Source organism: Medicago truncatula, chromosome 3 (assembly GCF_003473485.1).
Source record: "Medicago truncatula cultivar Jemalong A17 chromosome 3, MtrunA17r5.0-ANR, whole genome shotgun sequence".
Taxonomy (NCBI): Eukaryota; Viridiplantae; Streptophyta; class Magnoliopsida; order Fabales; family Fabaceae; genus Medicago; species Medicago truncatula.
In genome coordinates this window covers 19247209-19253850 of record NC_053044.1, presented here as the reverse complement: position 1 = coordinate 19253850, position 6642 = coordinate 19247209, and positions in this window count along the sequence as shown.

Genomic DNA, 6642 nt, shown 5'->3' with positions numbered 1-6642 from the left:
AAGTCCTCGTTCAATATTAATTTCTTGGGTTGGACACCCATTCATAAGCACTGAGAGATTACCTGCAAAAATACATGATCACATCCAAGCACACCACTTATCATCAAAGCCAAATATTTTCAACAAATATTCCAAGAAAAAATCTAGCTCATCGAATCACAATCTTTCTCAAAGTTCACTTTGAAAATGAGGCAATCCTGCTGATTACAGTCAGTCATTCACTGTTTTTAGTGTCATTTTCATGATATTTTGAGTTCACAAGCAAGCTTAAACAACAAAGAAAACAAGAAAAAAAGAAGATTTTGAGCACAGGATGAGGTTCATTCGATATTGGTTAAAACGTGTCACGATGACTATTTCGTGACACGATTTTAGGAACATGTGGCACAAGGAAAGAAATGAAAGCAAGAGAAAATATGATTGATAAAAGAGAGCCACATAAAACAAGGAGAAGTTGTAATTGATAGGTGGTGTGAATAGAAAAAGGATGAGATATGCATGGGCCCATGTCACATGACATGATCGTTAAGAAAGAAAGGAATTAGGTTACAAACTTATATAAAGAAAGCAAGCTGCACAACATGAGGGGATTCCTGTTTTGGTACAAGAGCAATTCACGTTTTTGGAGCATGACGGCAATCTCGTTTTTGGAAAAGAAGAGATAGGAGTTCACGCATCTCGAGAGGAAAAAAAGGCACATGGATATGGAAAAGCATCTCAACAGTAGCGATTAAGAAGAAACTTGAGGAGCAATGCCGACAACGACGGAACTCTTTCGCTTTATTTTCTTTACTATGTTGCTTATTGCTTTAATCATGTCTAGCTAATTTTCTTTGATTAGGTCTGTGATGATTCTTTGTAATCCTAATTGAACTATGTTGTTGTAAAACTCAATTTATTGTGAATGTCAATTCAATTGTTCTTAATGCTTTTTTATATCTGATCAAATATAAACATAATTTAGTGAGAACGAATGACTACTGACCATAGCTTTCGACTTAGACCTAATTGAATTAATAAACATGGTTAGTCTAGGAATGGATAATCTTTATTAGTGATATTAGGTTAACGTGTTTAAACCTTCAACGGTTATTAGACCACCTAAGGAATTAGGGGTTGTAACCCTAGAAGAGGGTCCTAACTCAAGGGATTGATTAGGACTATTTTGTTAACTATCGTAAAACTAGGGACTCATTCACAAGAATAGGTGCAGTATACCAATTAGAGGAACATAGATGATTCGAACGACCTAAACTCATCTCTCTCTTATTCTTAAAACCAATCTTTATTTTCTGTCATTGCTTATGCAAACAAACCAATCAACTGCCTAGTGGCATATTAAAAGAACCTTTATACATCCTAATTTATAACGTAATTGAATTATTGAGATTAAAACCAGTCCTTGTGGGAACGATATTTTTACTACTTCGATAGTATTTGGTACACTTACCAAAGATCTATCAAGTTTTTGGCGCAGCTGCCGGGGACTGTTGAGTCATTTCAATTTGGCAATTTTGTTTTTATTTAGGATTTCTCTCATTTATATTTTTGTGTATATATTTTTTTTAAAAAATGATTTATGCTCTTTGTTTTCTTCTCATTGTACTATGTTGAGGAAATTTTTTTTAACTTGTTATCTACTAATGAATTTTGTGAGAAATGTTTCATGAGAATGTTCTTAACATAAGAAGAAGGTTCTTTGCTCACAAGACAAGTTGAAAAAAGTCTTTATCAAAGCAAATAAGCAAAAGGACATAAATGGACTTTTTGGAACAAATTCAAGAAACAAAATATTCTCTATGTCTCACCAAAAGAAAATACTTTGGATATATGACATAAATGGAAAGAATATCATATGATTACATAAAGGCCTTTGCATTTAAAAAGGAATTGGAAAAGCACGTGCCTTAAAGAAAGAAGAACAAAATTGTTTTACAAAGAAAGAATGTTCTTGAGAACATTCTGGTAAAGCTACAAATGGATAAGGATGATGTCATTTCTATCACAGCCAATTACAACCTCACGTGGGCTGTTTCAAAAGGCTAGAAAGCAGAGAATGTTCTTCAGAACATTCTTCACTTGGAATAACACATTTTTTGCAACACTTGTGCATCAAGCAACAAAAAGCAAGTGCACATGGGCTGTTTTTTTTTTTTTTTTTCCGTACAAGCTTCACAGCTGTATGTTCATGTATATTTCAAGTGAGCTTCACAAATCTAAAGCCTACACAAGAAGAACGTTCTCAAGAATGTTCTGTTAAAGGTACAACAAGATAAGGATGTCATCCTAATGCCACCATATCACAGCTGGCCTACAGTCACGCATATGTACTCTTTCCCAAACAGCTGGAACTCAAGAATGTCTGAAGAACGTTCTGCAACTCACAAAGGTTTCCTTTTTGAGTATCCTTGTGCGCCAAGCTACAAAAACATAAGCACATGGGCTGTTTTTGGAAAGGACAACACAACTGTATTTGTCTGTCAAGCTTCAAGACAAAGGCTTCTATAAATACAAGCACACACCCTTGTTAATTCTCAAGAGCTTACAATAAGAATACATACTCTCTCAAAGCTAAATCTACATCTCTCTCTTACGTGAATATCCATTAGATTTATTCACAAGCTCTTCAGCTACAACAAACAAACAAACTTCTACTCTTTCACTAGATTTGGATCATAATCTTTTAAGTTTGTTTTATCATAATCTCAAACAAGTGTTGAGAAAATAGGATCCACAACATAAACTCTCTTACAAACACAAAGTGTATTTAGATCTCAAGTCTATTGGGCTTAATAGTTTGAGATAGAACTTTTCTTGTGTGATCAAGAATCGTAGAAGCCTGCTGAGGTTGATAATATAGAGTGTAACAGACTGATCTGGTGTGATCAACATATTATAGTGCTATTCAGAAGTTTCTGATAGTAGGATACTATAGTGGATAATCTCACACGTAGTGTGGGGACTGGACGTAGCCGGTTAGGCGAACCAGGATAAATTCTCTTGTGTTCTCTCTCTTCTCTCATCTCTTAATTTCTGGCCGTCACATATAACCTATAACTAACTATATTAATTTTCCAGAGAGTGCTCTGGTCCTTAAACTAAAATTAAATAATTAACCTACTACTTAATAATTATCCAGAACTTTCTGGTCCTATTTATTTTATTCTCAATATCTCCAGAGTTCTCTGGTCCTTTATCGCTTTATTTATTTCAGTTATATATATCCAGAGTTTTCTGGTCCTTTACTGCTTTATTTGACTAATAGTTCTTTCCAATAAATAGTTCTTTTCTTGTTTTCTTTGCTGTTTAAGCTTGCTTGTGAACTAAAACATGGAGAAGTTGTAATTTATAGGTGGTGTGAATATAAAAAGGATGAGATATGCATGGCCCATGTCACATGACATGATCGTGAAGAAAGAAAGGAATTAGGTTACACACTTATATAAAGAAAGCAAGCTGAACAACATGAGGGGATTCCTGTTTTGGTACAAGAGCAATTCACGTTTTTGGAGCATGACGGCAATCTCGTTTTTGGAAAAGAAGAGATAGGAGTTCACGCATCTCGAGAGGAAAAAAAGGCACATGGATATGGAAAAGCATCTCAACAGTAGCGATTAAGAAGAAACTTGAGGAGCAACGCCGACAACGATGTAACTCTTTCGGTTTACTTGCTTTACTATGTTGTTTATTGCTTTAATTATGTCTACCTAATTTTCTTTGATTAGGTTTGTGATGATTCTTTGTAACGAACCATGCTGCTGTGAAACTCTATTTATTGTGAATGTCAATTTAGTTTTTATTCAATTCAATTGTTCTTAATACTTTTTATATTTTGATCAAATATAAACATGATTTAGTGATAACGAATGACTATTGACTCTAGCTTTCGACTTAGACCTAATTGAATTGTTCTAATAAACATGGTTAGTCTAGGAATAATCCTTTATTAGTGATATTAGGTTAATGTGCTTAAACCTTCAACGGTTATTAAACCACCTAAGGAATTAGTGGTTGTAACCCTAGAAGAGGGTCCTAACTCAAGGGATTGATTAGGACTATTTTATTAACTATCGTAAAACTAGGGACTCATTCACAAGAATATGTGCAGTATATCAATTAGGGGAACATAGATGATTCGAACGACCTAACCTCATCTCTCTCTTATTCTTAAAACCAATCTTTATTTTCTGTCATTGCTTATGCAAACAAACCAATCAACTGCCTAGTGGCAAATTAAAAGAACCTTTATACATCCTAATTTATAACGTAATTGTATTATTGAGATTAAAACCAGTCCTTGTGGGAACGATATTTTTACTACTTTGATAGTATTTGGTACACTTGCCAAAAATCTATCACCTACTTGGCTACCTTTAAAGAAAGCTTACTAGTTTTTGGCTAGATCCACAACCTCATTGACTACCAACACTCCATCCACCACTTGGCTAACTTTAAAGAAAACTGACTAGTTGGACGAGATGATTTTATCAATCATCAAAGCCAACTTTAAATCCAAAACTTTAGCAACCATCTTATACCGGGAACTTCGGAAGAAAAAACATCCCTATTAAAAAAAAAAAACACACATCCATGTTCCAACAAAAAATAATCCCTATTCAAATATCAATCATTGCGGAATCCTTTTTGTTTTTTTTTGGGATAAAATTGAGTAATACTACATTTCAAGTAAAGACAACATGATACAACTTTCTTTTAAAAAAATGATGCAATTTTTTTTGGTCAAATAGTACATGAGTAAATATGTTTTTGGTCTCTATAAATATGTCAATTTTTCGTTTTAGTCTTTCTAAAAATTATCTTCAACTTTTCGTCCTTTAAAATATTTTCATCTTCATTTTTGATCTCTCCTTTAAAGTAAACTCGTATGTTGAATTCATATTTTTAAATAAAATTTTGTAGAAAAATGTATAATATTATAAGGATCTCTCCAAAAAAAAAAGATTTTTTTTTTTACCAAAACATGAATTTTTAAATTTTTGGCGGTAAAAAATTCACATTTAATTCATGTTTTGATAAAAAAAATCTAATTTTTTGGATTGATTTTTACAATATTCTATACATTTCAGCACATTTTCATTAAAAAAATACAAAAATTTACTTAAAAATAGGGACAAAAAATAGTAATTGAAAATTTTAAGCTTAAATATCATTTTCGTCCCTGTAAAAAAAAAAGTTTGAAAAACATCCTGTAAAATTTTTTTTGTTTGAAAAAGGTCCCTGGCCCCACATTTTTTATGATCTGGCATGGGTTTTGCCACGTGGCAGTTGCTGACTGTGCAACTTTTGCCACGTAATTAAAAAATTAAATTTTTTAAAGTTTTGAAAATTATTTTTTTAAATTAAAAAAATATGAAAATAAATTCAAAAATCATTTAAAAAAATTGAAAAAAAACTGTTAAAATTAAATTTTCGACCATTAATTTTTTTTAATTTGAAAATTATATTTTTTCTTCATATTTTAAAAAAATCATTTCATTTTTTTTTCAGAAATTTCAGACTTTATAATTTAATTTCAAAATTATATGATAAAAATAATTTCAGAAATTTTTTTAATTTTTTTTATATTTTAAAAACAATTTTTAGAATTTAAAAATTATTTTTTAAAAATTTAATATTATGTGGCATGCCACGTGGCATAAGTTGCACAGTCAGCAACTGCCAGGTGGCAAAAACCATGCCACATCATAAAAAATGTGGGGCCAGGGACCTTTTTCAAACAAAAAAAATTTTACAGGGATGTAATTCAAAGTTTTTTTTTATAGGGACGAAATTCAAAATCGACCCAAATTACAGGGACTAATATCATATTTAAGCTAAAATTTTATAGGACTAAAAGTTGAAGGAAAAATTTAGAAAGACTAAAATGAAAAGTTGATATATTTATAATGACAAAAAATATATTTAACCCAATAGTATAATACTTGTGGTTCACATAATTTTAAATGTCAAGAAATGTGGAGTTCAAAGTTTGAATCCATCCTCATGTAACATTGACTTTGTAGCTATCTACGATGATGTGTGTTCTTAGGACATGAAGCAACTTATTTTATTTGTAAAAGTGATACATTTATTTTAGTACCGTACATAGCATTTTTTTTTAAGTAAGTACCGTACATAGCATTTTAATAAGCCAAATATGCGAATGACGTACCTCAGAAGATGTACCAACATGAGAAGTTTTTTCTTGGTCACAAACATAATTAAAAAGTGTTTAGACACACACATATAATTGAACAAAATTAAAGAAAAAATAATTGAATGATATATTTATTTTTCTCTATTTATGTGAGTGTGCCTAAATCTTTTTTGTTTGTATTTGTGTTCAAGCAAATCTTCTTCGTACCAACATTAGGAGGTTTTGGTAAGTAGTTCAGGTTAGAGGAATCCACGGTTGGTTAGTTCAACACATAACTAATAAGAACTTCTTCTATTTAAATAGGTTTTTAATTCTTAAAAAGAAAATTAAATTTCACTTTTAGTATTTTCTTTACATTAAATTTTATTTTTAAATTTGTCTTCAAAATTTAGTTATCAAAATATTTTCATCAACATTTGAAGGATTCGTGTGAGAGGAGATTTTAGATGATTTTACAGGGTTAAGTTTATAATACTTTAATAAAA